Source organism: Narcine bancroftii, chromosome 8 (genome assembly GCF_036971445.1).
Source record: "Narcine bancroftii isolate sNarBan1 chromosome 8, sNarBan1.hap1, whole genome shotgun sequence".
Lineage (NCBI taxonomy): Eukaryota > Metazoa > Chordata > Chondrichthyes > Torpediniformes > Narcinidae > Narcine > Narcine bancroftii.
In genome coordinates this window covers 35858918-35880944 of record NC_091476.1, presented here as the reverse complement: position 1 = coordinate 35880944, position 22027 = coordinate 35858918, and the positions used below count along the sequence as shown (strand labels likewise).

General features: G+C 42.2%; 1 long non-coding RNA gene across 1 annotated transcript in view; it reads left to right on the top strand.

Annotated features, from left to right (window-relative positions):
- LOC138741716 (uncharacterized) overlaps positions 1-10722 on the top strand; it is a 76931-nt gene extending 66209 nt beyond the window's left edge. Inside the window, exon 3 of the long non-coding RNA XR_011343701.1 lies at positions 10649-10722. This is a non-coding gene — a long non-coding RNA (uncharacterized lncRNA). The remainder of the gene's footprint in view (positions 1-10648) is intronic.
- The last annotated feature ends 11305 nt before the right edge of the window (positions 10723-22027 follow it).

Sequence of the window (22027 nt, the reverse complement as noted above, 5' to 3'; positions counted from 1 at the left end):
CGTGAAGTGGACGATGGTGGTTGCATGGTTGACATCAATGCAAAACAAAAACCATTACCTGCTGCCCAATTCCATTAACCACGTAAAGGCAAATGATGCTTGTATCATCATCAAGGAGAGGAACATCATATTGACCTGCATTGCCACTTGGAACAAGCTGTGGACTTAAACCCCATGGTTCCTCTTGTTGGAATCTAGGGGTTAAAACATTATGAAAGAAATGATTAATTAATAAGTTTATATGTACTGCATGGGTCAGGGAAAAAGAGGAATGTGATTAAGTGGCAATCACAGCATGGAGCAAAGTTGGCTGAGCAAAATGGTCTGCTCCCAAATACAGGGAGAGGAAATGCATAAAACGATTTAGGAGGAATGCTCAAACTGAAGGAGGTGGTGAGTAGCACAGGAGACATAGGCCAGACCAGAACAAAGAATGGCCTGCAAGAAACAAAGGGAATGGAAAACCAGTCTAGGAGGAAGATTAAGGCATCTTTTCTTTTTCTTCTTTGGCTTGGCTTCGCGGACGAAGATTTATGGAGGGGGTAAAAAGTCCACGTCAGCTGCAGGCTCGTTTGTGGCTGACCAGTCCGATGCGGGACAGGCAGACACGATTGCAGCGGTTGCAAGGGAAAATTGGTTGGTTGGGGTTGGGTGTTGGGTTTTTCCTCCTTTGCCTTTTGTCAGTGAGGTGGGCTCTGCGGTCTTCTTCAAAGGAGGCTGCTGCCCGCCAAACTGTGAGGCGCCAAGATGCACGGTTTGAGGCGTTATCAGCCCACTGGCGGTGGTCAATGTGGCAGGCACCAAGAGATTTCTTTAGGCAGTCCTTGTACCTTTTCTTTGGTGCACCTCTGTCACGGTGGCCAGTGGAGAGCTCGCCATATAATACGATCTTGGGAAGGCGATGGTCCTCCATTCTGGAGACGTGACCCATCCAGCGCAGCTGGATCTTCAGCAGCGTGGACTCGATGCTGTCGACCTCTGCCATCTCGAGTACCTCGACGTTAGGGGTGTGAGCGCTCCAATGGATGTTGAGGATGGAGCGGAGACAACGCTGGTGGAAGCGTTCTAGGAGCCGTAGGTGGTGCCGGTAGAGGACCCATGATTCGGAGCCGAACAGGAGTGTGGGTATGACAACGGCTCTGTATACGCTTATCTTTGTGAGGTTTTTCAGTTGGTTGTTTTTCCAGACTCTTTTGTGTAGTCTTCCAAAGGCGCTATTTGCCTTGGCGAGTCTGTTGTCTATCTCATTGTCGATCCTTGCATCTGATGAAATGGTGCAGCCGAGATAGGTAAACTGGTTGACCGTTTTGAGTTTTGTGTGCCCGATGGAGATGTGGGGGGGCTGGTAGTCATGGTGGGGAGCTGGCTGATGGAGGACCTCAGTTTTCTTCAGGCTGACTTCCAGGCCAAACATTTTGGCAGTTTCCGCAAAGCAGGACGTCAAGCGCTGAAGAGCTGGCTCTGAATGGGCAACTAAAGCGGCATCATCTGCAAAGAGTAGTTCACGGACAAGTTTCTCTTGTGTCTTGGTGTGAGCTTGCAGGCGCCTCAGATTGAAGAGACTGCCATCCGTGCGGTACCGGATGTAAACAGCGTCTTCATTGTTGGGGTCTTTCATGGCTTGGTTCAGCATCATGCTGAAGAAGATTGAAAAGAGGGTTGGTGCGAGAACACAGCCTTGCTTCACGCCATTGTTAATGGAGAAGGGTTCAGAGAGCTCATTGCTGTATCTGACCCGACCTTGTTGGTTTTCGTGCAGTTGGATAATCATGTTGAGGAACTTTGGGGGACATCCGATGCGCTCTAGTATTTGCCAAAGCCCTTTCCTGCTCACGGTGTCGAAGGCTTTGGTGAGGTCAACAAAGGTGATGTAGAGTCCTTTGTTTTGTTCTCTGCACTTTTCTTGGAGCTGTCTGAGGGCAAAGACCATGTCAGTGGTTCCTCTGTTTGCGCGAAAGCCGCACTGTGATTCTGGGAGAATATTCTCGGCGACACTAGGTATTATTCTATTTAGTAGAATCCTAGCGAAGATTTTGCCTGCAATGGAGAGCAACGTGATTCCCCTGTAGTTTGAGCAGTCTGATTTCTCGCCTTTGTTTTTGTACAGGGTGATGATGGTGGCATCACGAAGATCCTGAGGCAGTTTACCTTGGTTCCAACAAAGCTTGAAAAACTCATGCAGTTTGGCATGCAGAGTTTTGCCGCCAGCCTTCCAGACTTCTGGGGGGATTCCATCCATACCTGCTGCTTTGCCACTTTTCAGTTGTTCGATTGCCTTATATGTCTCATCCAGGGTGGGAACCTCATCCAGCTCTAGCCTTAGGGGCTGTTGAGGGAGCTGGAGCAGGGCGGAATCTTGGACTGAGCAGTTGGTACTGAAAAGAGATTGGAAGTGTTCTGACCATCGGTTGAGGATGGAATGGAAAACCAGTCTAGGAGGAAGATTAAGGCATGAGGAGGTGTTAAAGAGAACAGCAGAAATTGGCCAGACAGGAGCAGAATGGTGATTAGAAATATCTGGGGATGAATTAATTTCTGATCAAATCAACAGGATAGTCTGGCCTGGAGGATTAAGATGGGAGTGCTACACCCCAGATATCTGTAAAACAGGAGATGACTTGTGATAACCCTTATGCAAAAAGATCTAGCAAAGGAAGACAACTTTTGTTCTGTATGATAATGAAATCTAGCAAAGGAAGCCAACTTTTGTTCTGTATGATAAGGTTGATCTATATAAACTGAGCCAACTGGACAATAGGAGTCAGTCTTGGGGAATAGCTCACTGTGCAGGTGACCTATGAACTAACGACTGACCCAGAGCTGTGTTAAGTTTTATTCTTGTGCTGTGTAATAAATTGACTGTTGAACTGAATACCTTCTCCTATCACTTCATTCAGACCACACATAGACTAAATTAAGAGTAAGGTAAAGCCAGAGTCCGACACTCTATTAAGATTTGGGAGTGCCCTACTATTTATTGCAAAAAATTCAACTTCCCCAAATTGCCTCTGCCATTGTTCTGCCCAACTTTCCATCTGATCTATATATCATTGTAGACTGGAAAAAGATTATGCCTTACAGGCGTGACTCTTTGCATGCAGCTCCGATGGGAATCATTACATTATCCCGTTCAAGCCTATTGCAACTCAAACCCAGAGCCACAGAAAACAACTTACCTGACACTAGCAGATCTTGCGATTGTTTGGAATGGCAAACTCCAGTGGATCGTGGGAGATTCAAACAGCCAGCACATGAACAGCTGAACCATGGGTCATTTTTTTAAAAAATGCAGGAATCACAAGTAACCGATTCTACAGGCAGACACAGAGAAGGGCTACAGGTCAAACCAAAATGCTAGGCCCTGATGCCTCCATTCCATACCATCCTAGTGGCTAATGTACAATGCTAATACTTGGAAAACAAACCAAATGAACTGAGAACCACATTACAGCAGCAGAGGGACATCAGGAGTGTGATGTGATTCACCGATACATGGCAGAATGAGGGCATTCCGGACACAATGCTACAGCCTGATGATTTCACCCTCCACCACACAGAACAGACATTGATGCCAGAAAAATCCAGGGTAGGGGGTGTTTGCATCATCACCAATTCATCATGGTGTACAAGGACAGCTTCTTCCATTCTGTCATTAGATTCCTGAATGGACAATTAATCGCAGACACTACCTCTTTCTTTTTTATAAAAGAATATTTATTCTGGAACGTAATATTTATATCATAATGCTGCAGCAAAAATAATAAATTCTTTAACATGCTCATGACAAATTCTGATTCAACCTTCCTCACCATCTACAACACGCCAAATGCATGTGCCATCCACAAACTAAACTCAAACAATAAACAGACCACCTACTTTTGGTGATATTGTCTGATATGCCAATATTTTCCAGTGTACAAGGAATATACTGCTACACTTGTTCAAAGTACTTTGGGTGATCTCCATCCCTCTGAGAAAGCCATCAGTTCAACATTGCAACTCTCCTATGACAGACTTCAGCACTCTTTAACTGGAGTGGGACAGCTGCCAGTTTATTAACCACGTCATACTGGAAACTATTCCCATGCCAGTTTATAGGGCTATGCATTTTCTTCTTATTGACTATATTGGTTAGTGAGATACATCAAATCATAGTCAAAATAACACACATTGAACATATTTTTCCACATAATCAATTAGCAAACATTAACTTAATACAATTAATTGGTTACTTACGTTTTCCTTCAATAATCAATCAATCATGATTCCCTTGATGCTTTTACATTGCTTGGAAAAAATCATTTATTAGAATGATCCAGTTATCAGCCCCGAACAAGTTCACCTTTCTCACCTTAATATGAAAACAGTTCTAATTTATATTTGTTTAGGACTTTGAATAGTGTTATTTATCATTCATACCTTGATGTAGGGCAATGGTTTTCAAACATTTTCTTTCCACTCACATACCACCTAAACTAATCCCTATGCCAGAGATGCTCTGTGATTAGGAAGGGATTACTTAAGGTGCTATGTGAATGAGGGGAAAAAAACAGGTTGAGAATCACTGCTCTATACCCAATTGTTACTGAAATATTTTGCTTGAGAAAAATTGTTATTGGCCCATTTGCTTTGGAGTTATGAAACTGTGCATATAACTAGTCAATTAGGTAGACGCTGTTTACATCCGGTACCGCACGGATGGCAGTCTCTTCAATCTGAGGAGCCTGCAAGCTCACACCAAGACACAAGAGAAACTTGTCCGTGAACTACTCTTTGCAGACGATGCCGCTTTAGTTGCCCATTCAGAGCCAGCTCTTCAGCGCTTGACGTCCTGCTTTGTGGAAACTGCCAAAATGTTTGGCCTGGAAGTCAGCCTGAAGAAAACTGAGGTCCTCCATCAGCCAGCTCCCCACCATGATTACCAGCCCCCCCACATCTCCATCGGGCACACAAAACTCAAAACGGTCAACCAGTTTACCTATCTCGGCTGCACCATTTCATCAGATGCAAGGATCGACAATGAGATAGACAACAGACTCGCCAAGGCAAATAGCGCCTTTGGAAGACTACACAAAAGAGTCTGGAAAAACAACCAACTGAAAAACCTCACAAAGATAAGCGTATACAGAGCCGTTGTCATACCCACACTCCTGTTCGGCTCCGAATCATGGGTCCTCTACCGGCACCACCTACGGCTCCTAGAACGCTTCCACCAGCGTTGTCTCCGCTCCATCCTCAACATCCATTGGAGCGCTTACATCCCTAACGTCAGAAGTACTCGAGATGGCAGAGGTCGACAGCATCGAGTCCACGCTGCTGAAGATCCAGCTGCGCTGGATGGGTCACGTCTCCAGAATGGAGGACCATCGCCTTCCCAAGATCGTGTTATATGGCGAGCTCTCCACTGGCCACCGTGACAGAGGTGCACCAAAGAAAAGGTACAAGGACTGCCTAAAGAAATCTCTTGGTGCCTGCCACATTGACCACCGCCAGTGGGCTGATAACGCCTCAAACCGTGCATCTTGGCGCCTCACAGTTTGGCGGGCAGCAACCTCCTTTGAAGAAGACCGCAGAGCCCACCTCACTGACAAAAGGCAAAGGAGGAAAAACCCAACACCCAACCCCAACCAACCAATTTTCCCCTGCAACCGCTGCAATCGTGTCTGCCTGTCCCGCATCGGACTTGTCAGCCACAAACGAGCCTGCAGCTGACGTGGACTTTTTACCCCCTCCATAAATCTTCGTCCGCGAAGCCAAGCCAAAGAAAGAAAAGGTACAATTAAAACAGTGGTTTTCAAACTTTTTCTTTCCACTCACATGTGAATCCTCACTTATTTGAAAATTTTCCACAGTATTTTCTATTAATTTTCTAGTTTGATTCTATCTGACTGGATAGGGGACAGGAGGTTAATGGATATTTATCAATTTTGCACAAGGATCTGTAACAGCAGGCAAGTAAGGGACAGCCAGACAAGCCAAATTGATAGCTAAAAGAGCGGATTAACAGCAATGATATAATCCTTATATTATGCAGATTGACAATCAATTGTTTTGTATTAAACTTGCTGGCAATCAATGTATGCAAACCCGTGAGCCTGGAGAATGAGAACACAGGAAGATGGGTCCCGTCAATCAGGTAATAGTGTACAAGGACTGTCTAAAGAAATCCCTTGGTGCCTGCCACATTGACCACTGCCAGTGGGCTGATATCGCCTCAAACCGTGCATCTTGGCGCCTCACAGTTCGGCAGGCAGCAACCTCCTTTGAAGAAGACCGCAGAGCCCACCTCACTGACAAAAGACAAAGGAAGAAAAACCCAACACCCAACCCCAACCAACCAATTTTCCCTTGCAACCGCTGCAACCGTGTCTGCCTGTCCCGCGTTGGACTTGTCAGCCACAAACAAGCCTGCAGCTGACGTGGACATTACCCCTCCATAAATCTTCATCCGCGAAGCCAAGCCAAAGATGCCAGACTTCAGGTCTGGATCTATTCGCAGCATCCACTGATGCTCAATTAGTGGACATTTGAGCACCCCCTATAATACCTTTCCTAAAAATCCTCACTTACTTCTGGTAGAGAGAGTAGGTATAGGCAACAAAGAACAAATGAGGTACTGGAAGAGTGTAGAAAAATGTAAGAAAATATTTAAGGAAATCAGGAAGGCAAAAAGACACAAGGTTGCTTTGTCAGATAATGTGAAGGTAAATCCAAAAGGTTTCTGCAAGTATATTAAAATAAACTATAGTAAGAGTAGCCGTCTGTGGGGTGCATCACAAAATGGGGGAGATCTTAATAATGCATCAGTTTTTACTTAGGAAACTGGCATAGTGTATAAGGGAGGGAAACAAGGAGTAGTATCATGGAGGAGGAGTGTTTGCTGCCTTACAGTGAATAAAGGTAGATAAATCCCCCAGTCCGGACATGATATTCCCTCAGACTCTGAGGGAGACTAGTGTAATAATTGCAGGATCCCTGGAAGATAACATTTAAAATGTCCTTAGCCACGGGTGAAATGTTGGAGGATTGGAAGGCAATTCATGTTGTTCCATTGTTAAAAAAAAAAAAAAAATCGGGAACTTACAGGTCAGTGAGCCTGATGTCGTAGTAGGTAATTATTGGAGGGCATTCTGACAGATTGGGTATAGAAGTATTTGGACACCCAAGGGCTGATTAAGGATAGTCAACATGGTTTTGTGCATGGTAGGTCATGTTTAATGAATCCTAAAGATTTTTGAGGAGATTACCAAAAAAGTAGATGAAGCTAAGGGTGTGGATGTTGCCTATATGGACTTTAGTAAGGCTTTTGACAAGGCCCCACATGGGAGGTTGGTTCCAAAGGTTCAGACATAGAAAGGTTGTAAACTGGATTTCAAATTGGCTTAATGGGAGAAGACAGAGTGTGGTAGTGGATGATTGTTTCTCAGACTAGAGGCCTGTGATTTGTGGTGTGCCTCAGAGTTTGGTGCTGGGATCATTGTTGTCCACATCAATAACCTGGATGATAATGTAATGAATTGGATCAGCAAGTGTGATGATGATTGGATGTAGTAAGATTGGAGGAGTTGTGGACTGCAAGGAAAGGTTTCAAAGCTTGCAGAGGGATCACGATCAACTGGAAAAATGAGCCAGAAAATAGCAGATGGTATTTAATGCAGAGAAGTGTGAGGTGTTGCATTTTGAAGGACAAACCAAGGAAGGACATACCCAGTAAATGGTAGGGCATCGAGGAGTGGGAAGGAACAAAGGGATCTTGGAATGCAGATACACAATTCCCTGAAAGTGGTGTCATGGGTAGACAGGGTTGTGAAGAAATGTTTTGGCAACTTAGCCTTTATAAATCAAAGCATTGAGCACAGGAATTGGGATGTTGCGGTGAGGTTGTTCAAGACATTAGCAACCAGAACTGCACATGATAATCCAAATTTGGCCTACCCAATCTACAGGAAGGATATCAGTAAGATTCAGAATGCAGAGAAGAATCACTAGGATTTTTCCGGGTCTTCAGGAGTTGAGTTACAGGGAAAGATTAAAGAGGTTGGGACTTTATTCCTTGGAGTGTAGAAGAATGGGGGGAGATTTGATAGAAGTTAACAAAATTATGAGGGAAATAGAGTAAAAGTGAGTAGGCTCTTTCCACTTAGATTGGGAGAAATAAATAATGAGGACATGGCTTTAGGGTGAAAGGGGAATGATTTAGGGGAAACTTCTTCACTCAGCGAGTGGTGGAGAGGGAATAAGCTGCCATCTGACATGGTAATTTCCAGATCACTTAACTTTTAAGAATAAATTGGATAGATATATGGTCGGAAGAAGTCTGGGGGTTTCGGACTGGGTGCAAGTCAATGGGACTAGCAAAATAATGTTTTGGCACAGACTAGAAAGGCCAAATGGCCTGTCTCTGTGTTGCAGTTTTATATGGTTCTACGAAGCACTTATTAGTTCAGGTAGCATCTGTTAGAAAGGAAACAATTCACATTTCATGTCTTGGACTCTTAGAACTGAAAAAAAAATCAAATTAGCTTTATTTAGGTGACACGGTAGGGGAGGACAAAGGAATATCTGATAAAATAAGACTAAATATGTTAATGGTGGCAATTAGAGAGGCTGTTAGAAGCAACCCCTGCTCTCAATGTAATTTGTTGTTGAGAGGTTATTGGATATGTCTGGCAGGCCGGAGTATACCAACAACAACACAACATGGGCCTAAATAATGACAGGTAAATTAGCCAGTTCTGATACAGACAAAGATTTAATTTGATCTCGAGTTTGGAAAGCTGTATTGTTCCCAGACAGATGAGGTTTTGTTCCTCAAAATTGTAATGGGCTTTGTTATAACTTTGTAAGAGAGTATTGTCAGAAAGATTAGAGAGGGATGAGGAATTAAAGAGGCAGCAAACTGGCACATTTGCTCTGCAAAATATTCCCCCAGTCTGTGGTTAACTTCTTCAAATGTTGAGGAGACCACATTGTGAACAGAGAATGCAGTATTTGAGATTATGGTCCTTAGTGCTTGTCCATTAGCCATCTGAAGTGGGATTCCTGCTCACTCAGATAGTTTCAGTGATGGAGTGTGAGATGTCAGATGAAGTGTCTATAAATTCACTAAACAGTACCCCTTTAGCATACTTTTATCTCCATAAGACATAGGAGTAGTAATTGTGTACTGTTTAACATTTTCCCATGCTCTTTTATAAAATGTCATGCTAATAAAAGCTACACGTGATTGCAAACCCTTGCGTCCAGACCCTCTGAATCTGATTCACACAGGCAGGGCTGACATTTGCACCCTATGCACCTAGTAGTGTCCCCTTCTCTTGTCACTACTGTATGAACATTTTCTGGTCCCAATATTGTTACATCATCTTCCCTTGCCATTTTGACCTGGCAACATGGGTCAACCATTTTAGATAGGTCCCACATCGATACACTCCACTGCTGAGATTATCTTTGCAGATCGAAGACAGGGAAGTCCAGACCCTCCAATCCACCTTCAATCCCCCCCCCCCCCCCACAGACCTCAGAAGGTGAACAAAACCCAGCTTTCAAGCTCTGTATAAAAGGGACTAGATATTCATCTATTAATTTGTTTTAAATAGATCTGTGATACACCTATATTAATCGCCAGCTCTCACTGAATAGAGTGGACCATTTATTAATGTAAAGCATCTTGAGGTTGGCCTTCAACATGTTTTACCATTGGAAATTCATCACTATTATTTTCTTTGAATTCTGAGAGATCACTGTCAATGGTCATTTGTTTTGAATGTACCATCCCATCACAATTCTTCTTCACATTTGAAAAGCTTCTCTGGCAAAACAAAAAATGAAATGTAGTTTGACAAAATCAATAAAGGGGAGACAATTTATATAGTTTAACAGAATTTTTGCTGCTGCCCTTCCAACTATAAACTTTTGTTTGCTCCAAAATGAAATGGCACTTTGCAAAAAAACACTTCAATTGCTAAATGCCCCAAATAGTCAAGAGTTTTGGTAGAATGAAGTAATAATGGTTGAGATATATGATTGGATTCAGCAAATTGTTCTTCAGCCATCAATTTTCCAAAAAATACTGTTTGCCTTATTTATTGGAAATGGTGAATAGAACCTCTCCAAACAAATATCTTTCTATTCTTTGATAAACAACCACAACAGTAATTATTTGCCATCACTCATTTGGTTTCACCGAATACTTTGAGTTCAAAGGTTTAGAATTTATGTTAGACACTGGATTCCTGAGTGGATGCTTTCCACATCCTCCAAGTAGGCTGCATCTTGTCAAGGATTTTGGGGCCTGGAGAGGCATATTAAACATGCAACACTAACCAACAAATCTTGTGAAGCCTCACCTCTACAAAGTTACATTCCACGAGGCCAACATGTCGTGTGCAATAGAACAATCCTATATTGAGTGAGAAAAGGCATTTCTTCTCAACTCCTGAGAGTGATGGACTCTGCAGCCAGGAAGATAAGATGGTGAGAAAAGGGTTGACATTTCAACTGGGGGTAGGTGGTGATCTTGAATGGTTGGGTTGATCATTGGGAACATCAGATTCTGGTGGGGTGGGGATTAGGATATTTCTAGGATGAATGGTAAGAGCATTCAGGTGTGGTGTTCTTTCACCCCCTCCCCCATGTGCCCCAAAAGGTTGCTACCATGAATTGGACCACACATTATCTACATGGAAGACATGGGCTTGGAAATTTTCAGAGCTTAGCCACTGAAATGGACAAATTCTTCCATGGACAAGCAACCATTATTTGGATGAACTGAAGGAAAATTCATCATCTTTGCAATCCACCTGGTAAGTTTCCAATTGTGCTTTATAATCATTTTATCATATTCTCCTTCAGGTGAAATATTAAATGGAAGACTGAGCTATATTACCATGACCATGATTTATCTTTCAGTTGATTGTATTGCTGCTGGTTAGATCTTGCAGGCCACAACCTCTTTTTTTTTTACTTTTGTTACAGAGTTCTGCGTTGTGTATTGGCCTATGTGTTGTGTGGTTTTATGTTAAAAAATGAGTTTGCCTTAGAGAGCCAAGGTGAAGGTGGACTGCTGAAAGAGTGGGAGATGGACTGAGCATGAGCAGAAAATTATCTAAAAATTTCTGGACTTGGACAATAAACCACCACTGGGTGGTGCTGTGGAGTGGAAGAAGGCCCAGAGCAAGAGTCATGATCTAGAGGGCAGTTTAGAATGTTGGGATTTCAAAAAGGATGAACATTCAAAAGGCAGCCAGAAGGATCTCGACCAAGCAGTTTGTTCCTCTCTTTGAATTTTGTGTTCTCTCTCTCTCTCTCTATTAGTTTTACACTGTTATAAAAATTTGCATAGTAACCAGTGGGCATTGTTATAAAAGGGAGGGATTTTGAATTAAAGTTTGAAGCTAAATTTTTTTGTTAATTAAGTAATTGCTCATCTTTACCCCTGTGTGATATAACTTCTTTGTGGTTGCTGGTTTGATCTGGTAACACTTTTTATAACAATTTTCTTAACAAGGGTCTTAATTAATTTAAAAAGTACTTTACATTTCCAGACGTTTCAGGATTTAAGACCATAAGACACGAGCAGAAATAGGCATCAAGTCTGCCCTGACACTCAATCATGAGCTGATCCATTTTCCCCATTCAGCCCCATTGCCTGGCCTTCTCCCCATAATCTTTGATGTCCTGGCTAATGAGCATCAATTTCTGCCTTAAATACACCCAATGATTTACCACCCTTATAAGACTGAAGAAATTTCTCCGCATCTCTATCCTGACACCCTTCAATCTTGAAGTTGTGCCCTCTTGTCCTAAACACTCCCACCATGAGAAACAACTTTTCTACATCTGCACTGACAACATTTTTCAACATTTAAAAATTTTAATTAGATCCCTCCTCTCCCAAATTCAAACAAGTACAGGCCAAGAGATGTCAAACACTCCTCACTAACACTTTCATTCCCAGAATCATCTTTGTGAACCTCTTCTGAACCCTCACCAATGTCATAGCATCCTTTTTTTTAAAAAAAAAAGGAGCCCAAATCTGTTCCCATTATTCCAAATGAGGTTTCACCAGTGCTTTATAAAATACCATCATTACATCACTGCACTAATATTCTATTCCACTTGAAATGAATGCCAGCATTGCTTTTGCCATCTTCACCACCAATTTAACCTACAAGTCTACTTTCAAGCTAGCCTACACAAGGATTCCCATGCCCCTTTGCATCTGGGTACTTTCAATTTTCTCTCCATATGAAAAAAATGTGCCCATTTTTTTCAACCATGACCATACACTTTCCAACATTGTCCATGTCCAGAGGCACCTATTTCAATTATGCATCCTATTCCCCTGCTGACATATCTATCATCTTATGCACTGCCTGCCAGACTAAGACTATGCACAAATTGGAGGAACATCTCATCTTCTGCCTGGGCACCCTCTAACCAGATGGCATTTCATCAATTTCTGTTTCCATTTAAACCTCCCCCCCCTCTTTCTTCCCTTTCCCCAGGCTGTCTATCAATCTCTCTTCCCATTCCCTCTGACTCCTGGCACAGAGCCAAAATTCTCACCTCTCCTTTTATCATATTCAATTAAAATCTTTTGGCTGTTGGTCTATACACTTCCCCCTTTCTCCAGTGTTTATTCTGACACCTTTCTGAGTTTTCCTTATACCGTGAAGGGATGAGGCCTGAAATGTCAGTAATAAGACCAGTTCAGTTCCTTCACAATTTCTGTGTGTTTTTAACTAAGTCCTTCTGTAGCCTTCCTGTTTTCTAATCTGCTCCGTCACCTTCCTTTGTATCATCTGCAAACTTGGTCACAAAGCAATAATCCAAATCATTAATATACAAACATGAAAAGAAGTAACCCCAACACCAACCCATTTCAGCCCACGAGTCCATGCCACTCGATTTACACCCAATTTACCTATACCCTAGTGCAGTGGGAGTAAACGGGAGACCCTGGGAAAAACAAATGCAGACACAGGGAGAATGTATAAACTCCTTACAGACAGTGCAGGATTTGAACTCTGGTCCTGTTCACTGGTGCTGTAAAGGTGTGACACTAACCATTATGCCCATGGTTGGCATAGTGGTGAGAGCAACGGCCACTAAAAGAGATTTTCCTGGAAGTCCGAGGTTTTACTGTATCAAAATTCAAGACTATAGGCAATAGGAAGGAAGAAATATCCCTAAAACCATGAAGCAGCTGAAATGAACAACCATTGAACTCTACAGAACAGAAACAGGCCATTTGGCCCTTCTAGTCTGTGCTGAAACAATATTCCTCTTGTCCCACTGACCTGCACCAATTCCATAGTGCTGCAGACCTCTACCTCTCCAATGCATATATCTATCTACCTGATATATTCGTAAAACTCAAGAGTGAGCCTACATTTACCATATCAGATGCCAGCTCTTTCAAAATTTCCACCACCCTGAGTGAAGAAATTCCCCCTAAACCTTTCACCCTAAAGTAACATCCTCTTGTATTTATCTGTTTCAATCTGTGGAAAGAGCCAACTCACATTTAGTCTGTCTATTCCCCTCACTTTTATAAACCTCTATAAAATCTCCCCTCATTCTTCTATGTTCCAAGGAATAAAGTTCTAACCTCTAATTTTTCTCTGCAACTCAACTCCCGAAGACCTGGCAACATCTTAGTAAATCTTCTCTGCACTTTTACTGATTTCCTTCTTATAGATTGGCAATCAGAACTGCACACAATACTCCAAATTTGTCCTCACCAATGTCTTATACAACCTCACCATAACATCCCAACTCCTGTACCTAATACATTGATCCATGAAGGCCAAGATGCCAAAAGCTTTCTTTACAACCCTGTCTACCTGTAACAACTTTCAGGGAAATATGTATCTGTATTCCCAGATTTCTCTGACCCTTCACATTACTTGGAGCTCAACCATTTACTGTGCATGTCCTACCTGGTTTGTCCTTCCAAATTGCTACACCACCCACTTATATGCATTAAATTCTATCTGCCATTTTCTAACTCATTTTTCCCGATCCCTCTGGAAACTTTAAAAGCCTTCCTCACTGTCTTAGGTTCATTATTACACTTGCTGATCCAATTTACTACATTAACATCCACATCTCTGATGTAGACAACAAATAACAATAGACCCAGCACCAATCCCTGAGGAACACCACTAATCACAGGCCTCAAGTCTGAGAAGCAATCATCCACTACCACTCTTCTCTCATTCAGCCAATTTCAAATCCATTTTACAACCTCTCCATGGATACCTAGTGCCTGAACCTTTTGAACCAACCTTGTTAAAGTCCCTACTAATGTCCATGCAGACAACATCAACAGCCTTACCTTCATCTACTTTCTTGGTAACATCCTCAAAAATCTCTAAGCTTTGTTAAACACTACCTACCATGCACAAAGACATGCTGATTTGCTGACTCACTGGCCTGTAATTTTCTGTTTTACTTTTGGAGCCTTTTTTTAAACAATTGAACAACACAAGCTACCCTCCAATCCTTTGGCACCTCCCCGATGGGTAAGGACATTTTAAATATTTCTACCATGGCTCCTGCAATTTCTACACTAGTCCCCCTCGAGGTCCGAGGGAATAACATGTCAGGCCTGGGGGATTTATCTAGCTTTATTCGCAGTAAGGCAGCAAGCTCCTCCTCCTCCTTAATCTCAATATATTCCATGACACTAGTCCTTGTTTCCTTTCATTTCTTATACCCTATGCCAGTTTCCTGAGTAAACAGTGATGCAAAATCACTGTTCAAGGTCTCCACACATAGACGGCCTCTAATCTCCTAGGGGACCAATCGCGTCCCTTACTATAATTTTACTCAACATATTTGTAGAAACCCTTCAGGTTTAACTTCACATTATCTGTCAAAGCAACCTCGTGTCTTCTTTTTGCCTTCCTGATTTCCTTAACCAGATTGCTAATATCCCTTGAGAAACAAGGTTTTCTCTGCCTGTTAACTTTGCCTTTAGTCCTGACAGGAACATGCAAACTCTGCACTCTCAAAATTTTGCCCTTGATGGCCTTCCTCATCCTTGTCAGAAAAAAAAAATACCAATCCACTCTTCCTAGATCCTCTTCCATTTCCACTAAGTTAGCTTTACTCTAATTTAGAATCTCAGCTCGAGGCCCAGACCTGTCCTTATTCATAATCAACTTGAAACTAATGACATTATGATCACTTGACCCAAAATTTTCACCCACATATACTTATGTTACCTAATCAAGTATTGCATCCGCTTTCATTAGCACCTCTATATATTGATTAAGAAAACTTTACTGAGCACTTTTTAAGAAACTCCCTTTTACAGTAATGGGAGTCCCAGTCAATATGTGGAAAGTTAAAATCTCCTACTATCATAATTTTCTGTTTCTTACATCATTCTGCTATCTCTCTACAGATTTGCTCCTCTAATTCTCTGACTATTAGGCAGATAATAAAACCTTATTAGTGTGTTCACCACCTTTCCCATTACTCAGCTCCACATATGGGCTCTGTAGACATGCCTGTCTAAGCATAGCTGTGATATTTTCCCTGACTAGCAATGCCACTCCTCCCCCTTTCAACCCTCTCCCTCTACCACTTCTGAAACAACGGAACCCTGGAACACTGAGCTGCCAGTTCTGCCCCTCCTGCAACCAAGATTCATTAGGTATTTACAAATGGGAGCAACTTAGGACCCAAGTATCCTACCAGGTAGTGGGCCCCTGCAGCCCCTTACACACTGGACCATAAATGCCCCAGTCGAACAGCTCCTGCCCCTTCATTCACATCGTGTGTGATGTGTCGCACACTCACCACATCACTGGAGGCCCCACAGGAAATCCCTTGTTGGTCTCGAAAAGGTAAGTGGCCGGGGTGGGTGCAGAATCAGGGTGGGGGGCTGGGCAAAGGGGGGGACCACTGTTGGGGCTGGGGTGAGCATGGAGTCAAAACATGGTCGGGGCTGGGGAAGAAATGCTGTTGGGGCTATGAGCGAACACTGACTTGCTGGTGGGGAGCAGAGTTGGGGTATGAGCAATGGCAGTCCTTCTTACCCATAATCCCCCATGCTGCTAGAACCATTCTGGCAAGGAAAGGAAGACAATCATTGCATGTAGACACTGCCATTATTTTCTACCCAGGCAGCCATTGATTGGTGACAAATTGACCAGCCCAGCAGCAGCCAGATGGTGCAGTTTTTAAAAAAAATTCTAACCACCAATTTGCCTGTACACAGGTAGATAACCTGCTTTGGCAGGTTACAATCCAATTTGGAAACCCTTATTAATAGCAATAATGATGTAATCCCACATGCCAATCCATGCACTAAACTCATCTGCATTTCCAACAATAATCCTTGCATTGAAATTAATACATCCAAGAACAATTTTATCACATACAAGCAACATTTTTTTTTAATAAATGGCTACCTGAAATGTGAGGCAAGCCTCAATTTCAGAGAAATCATTGATGATGGCAAGTTGCACAAAGTGAACATTTATAATAAAAACAGATGTTCTGGCAATACTCTTGACAATTCTTGGTTTTCATAAAACTCTTCAGCGCTTGACATCCTGTTTTGCGGAAACTGCCAAAATGTTTGGCCTGGAAGTCAGCCTGAAGAAAACTGAGGTCCTCCATCAGCCAGCTCCCCACCATGACTACCAGCCCCCCCACATCTCCATCGGGCACACAAAACTCAAAACGGTCAACCAGTTTACCTATCTCGGCTGCACCATTTCATCAGATACAAGGATCGACAACGAGATAGACAACAGACTCACCAAGGCAAATAGTGCCTTTGGAAAACTACACAAAAGAGTCCGGAAAAACAACTGAAAAACCTCACAAAGATTAGCGTATACAGAGCCATTGTCATACCCACATTCCTGTTCGGCTCCGAATCATGGGTCCTCTACCGGCATCACCTACTAGAATGCTTCCTCCAGCGTTGTCTCTGCTCCATCCTCAACATTCATTGGAGCGACTTCATCCCTAACATCAGCAGAGGCCGACAGCATCGAATCCACGCTGCTGAAGATCCAACTGCGCTGGGTAGGTCACGTCTCCAGAATGGAGGACCATCGCCTTCCCAAGATCGTGTTATATGGCGAGTTCTCCACTGGCCACCGAGACAGAGGTGCACCAAAGAAGAGGTACAAGGACTGCCTAAAGAAAGCTCTTGGTGCCTGCCCCATTGACCACCACCAGTGAGCTGATATCGCCTCAAACCGTGCATCTTGGTGCCTCACAGTTCCGCGGGCAGCAACCTCCTTTGAAGAAGACCGCAGAACCCACCTCACTGACAAAAGACAAAGGAGGAAAAACCCAACACCCAACCTCAACCAACCAATTTTCCCCTGCAACCGCTGCAACCGTGTCTGCCTGTCCCGCATCGGATTTGTCAGCCACAAACGAGCCTGCAGCTGACGTGGACATTATCCCTCCATAAATCTTCGTCCACGAAGCCAAGCCAAAGACAAAAGACTGTTTTTCCCTCTCCACAGAAGCTGTCTGACCTGCTGCAGATTTCCATCATTCTGACTTTTTCAGATTTCCAATATCTGGAGTCTTTTATTTTCAGAACAGTGAATATTTAGTTAATTCTTTATTATCAGGCTAACTGAAAGCTCTGTTCCCAAATACACTGGGAGTGGGGCCAATACTGGAGCATTATCTTCAATCCTAGATAATTTGAACTTCCTGTCTCAGTGGCAGGATCATCAACTGATGCTACTGGGGTATCAGAAATGCTGGCAATGAAGTGCTTTCCCCACATAGTGATGTTATCAGGTTTATGATAGCCTCCTGACTTACTTCTGCACCACAAGTGAAAGAAGCAAAGACACAGCTATCCTCCTTACCATGCGAGAAATACACAGCAGGGCATGCAGCAACTGTTGTGCAAGAGGGTAGAGATAAATGGTCATTAAATGATTTTACAACAGAACCCATCATTAACCATGAAAGAGCATCTTTTGTCTCTGATTCTTTTGATCTACCCTGTAGCTGCATCAGAGATGTTCAGCAATGGCAGGGCTGAAGAGATAGTGGGGAATGTGTAGCAGGAATTGAAACCAGACTGAATTGAAATTGGATTCACAGCTGTAAACACCATTGAGGTATAGGCTCAGGTCCCCAACTATTTTCTTTTCGCTGGTTGACGATGATAGGCCTGGATTAATAGCTGTAACTCAATCAGGTCAGAGAGGAAGAAGGCAAAGTGAAGACTTTTTCCACAATTGAGGGCTTCAGTTACTTATTTGTCTGTAAGTCAGTCAGCAACAAAACACAATTCTCTTGATATACAAAGGTCCTCTCACACTCCAATTACCCAAGCATTGTTCAGGAGCTGAATACACATCGAGGTAGAGGCTGGTTGACACTAAGATCCCACCATGCCTCGTTAATGATTTTCTAATTATCCTGAGCAATGAGCTAGGGTCGGAGACAACTCTGAGCAATGAGCCTCTACTTATACAAAGGGGGAAAAATCAAGCCCAAAAAGTGCTAAAAGAAATAAAAACAATGTCATCTACTTTTTAGAAAAACTACTAGCATTTAAATGATTGAAATTACAAAATATGAGGAGGTAGTCAATGCAAATCTGCAAACCTAAAGAAACAATTTGCAGATTGTTAATTATATAAATGACACAACTTGATGACTGGATTTAAGAATTATGACCAGGCAAATAATCAGGACCATTTCTGATTCTCAAGTATGTGCTCGTTTCAATAAATGAGGCATTGATTTAGTTTAACAGCATGTTAATTATTGTGAAGAATAATCTAGCTCTAAACATAAAGTTACAATAACGAGCACTTAAATGTATAGAATATTCAATAAATCTGAAAGCTAAGAATAAAAATTGAATTTTAATGAATCTCATCATTTATTGAGGTTGTTTGAATCTTTAGGAATGGAAAGAGATTCATTAAAAGTTTGGGAGGCAGAAAGAGGCTACTTAGCCCCTCATTTCTGTGTTGATTCATAATGAGTCACATAGCACAGGCCCATCCTTCTTCCAGGGCTCTGTTCGGAACTCCGCAAGTGTACACCCAGATTTTTTTTTTAAGTAGTGGGTGTAGTTAGAACCTCCATTGTTTTTGGCAGTAAGAAAAAAACATCTCCCCTCTAATCTTTCACATTTATTTAAATCTATACATTCTGGTTTTTGAAAGGTGAAATGGCATCTGGCTGGCTACTTCATCTGGAGCCCTTATAATTTTATACTTTATTTGGGTCTCACTCATCCTTCTGTTCATTTGTACAGAAAAAGCCATAGATGCTGAAATTCTGGAATGAAAACAAAATGTGCTACAAATAAATTTAGTATCAATGGAGAGCAAAACATTTTAACATCCAATATTCCTTCATAGTGTGGTGCAAACAAACAAAACTAGAAAAGACTGTACAACAGGCTTTTATCAGCTTAAAGTAGAATACCAGGTCTGTGTAGCTTCTGGTTCCACGTGCTCGACTGGATTAGGAAGGGACCGGCTCAAGTCTTTATATGGGCCGGTGATTGACAGCCGACATGGTGGGATCAGCCTCCCAGGTTGCCTACCTGCAGGTAAAGTGGTTTCCCCCTACAGTAGGCCAGTAAGAGAGTGGCTATAGTAGTGGTTGTATCACCACACAGTTACTTTTTTTTGCTTTTGATGAAATCTAAACAAATCTCTCTCCTCTGCACCATCTCCATGGAAATCATCTTTCCTATAATATTCTTTGGCTTGGCTTCGCGGACGAAGATTTATGGAGGGGGTAAAAAGTCCACGTCAGCTGCAGGCTCGTTTGTGGCTGACAAGTCCGATGCGGGACAGGCAGACACGATTGCAGCGGTTGCAAGGGAAAATTGGTTGGTTGGGGTTGGGTGTTGGGTTTTTCCTCCTTTGCCTTTTGTCAGTGAGGTGGGCTCTGCGGTCTTCTTCAAAGGAGGTTGCTGCCCGCCAAACTGTGAGGCGCCAAGATGCACGGTTTGAGGCGTTATCAGCCCACTGGCGGTGGTCAATGTGGCAGGCACCAAGAGATTTCTTTAGGCAGTCCTTGACCAGAATAATACATGAACACACAAGCTGTGTTTTATGCAGTTACAGCACAATCTCTCTGATTTTGTATTTCATTGAGTGTTGTAAACAGCTCCTGCATGCATTCCATCTTAGCTAATATATAAAGCACCCCATTTGTTTTCCTAATCATGACTATCCGTAGGTATGAAAAGAACTTGGTGTGTTGAAAAGTCATTGTAATTTACACATTTTTTTAAAAATTAAAAAGGCCATATCAAATGGTTTACATTCATGTTAGTTTTGGCATATTTAATAAAAATTTAAAGAATGCATTTTGGACAAATATTTTAGTATCATCTGCAAATGTTTCTTGGAAGTATAGCCACGGTTATTTGGCAAGAAATATAATAACGAGTGCACTTCAAGTTCCCTCAAATAGTGACTGGACAATCTGCTTTTTTGCGATGTTGTTGGAGTCATTGAAGCTTGGCTCAAGATTCATTTGAACCATAGAACATCAGCACAGAAACAGTCCCTTCACCTCATCTAGTCCATGACAAACTATTTTTTTCACTTATTCCCATCTATCTGCACTGGACCATACTCTCCATGCAGCTCCTATCCCTGTACCCAACCAAATGTTTCCTAACAGTAAACATTGAACCCATATCCACCACTTCCACTGGCAGCTTGATCCATCCTCTCACCACCCTGAGTGAAGAAGTTTCCCCTAATGTTCCCCTTAAAAATTTCACCTTTTACCCTTCACCCATATCTTCTGGTTCTTGTCTAACCCCCCAAAAAAATCCTGCTTGCTTTTACCCTCTGAAGCTCCAGGAAACAAAGTCCAACCGATTTAACTTTTTCCTATCACTTTGATCTGCAAGAGTCCAGGCAACATCCTTGTAAATTTTATTTCACTCTTTCAACCTTGTTGATTTATTTCCTATAGCTAAGTGACCAAAATTGCACACAGTATTCAAAATTTTGCCTCAGCAATGTCTAATACAACCACAACACATTCCAACTCCAAGAATTTGATTAATGAAAATCAATATGCCAAAGCTTTTTTTCAATAAACTATGTATCTGTATTCCCAAATCCCCTGTTCTACCCCACACTGCAGTTTCCTACCATTTACTGTGCAATTCTTACACTATTTTAATCATCCCAAAGTGCATCACCTCTCACTTGACCACAGTATATATTAAAAAAAAAGTATCTGGCACCTAAGCCAATTGCAGATGCCAGATATGCAAATTTACCATTTGTTTGCAACTGTCTCTTACAATGCCCAATACACTTGCATCAAGAAAAATGTTTAAAAGAAGAGCGCAAAATGTTCAGTAATTTGAAATAAAATTAGTATTGTGGTACTTAATTATGTAAAGTTCACTTAAATCAAAATCCTCATAACTTACAAAGTTTAAATTCGAATCACAGGCGTTGACACTGTAACAGTGTTGCACTCGCTGCTATGTTAACCATGCTGCTGTCATAATTAAACCCCCCAAATTTACAGATAAAGCCTTATTAATATTCTTAATACTAATAAAGATAAAAACTCTTACCAAGCAAGGATAACAAGACACTTTGGGAGAGTCACCCCAGCAGTGAATGGAATTGGCCTGCTCTTCATTCTGGGTACTGCCATTTTATTCAAACAGCCCATTTGTCCAGCAGACCCAGATCCCTGCTGCATCCACTATACCCCTAATCATTGTGTTATCTGCAAACTTGAGGATACAATTTACCACATTATTAGCCAGATCATTGATTCTAGATGACAAAAAAACTAAAGATTCAGCACCAATCATTTAGGCACACCATTAATCAGAAGCCTCCAGTCAGAGGGCAAGCTTCCACTCCCATTCTCTGACTTACCCTATAAACTTGTCTAATTCAATTGAATACCTCATCCTGAATCCCAAGTGACTGAATCATCTTGACCAATCTCTCATGCACAGCCCTATCAAAGTCCATGTAGAAGTTAACAGTGGTAGTTCTGGAATTTC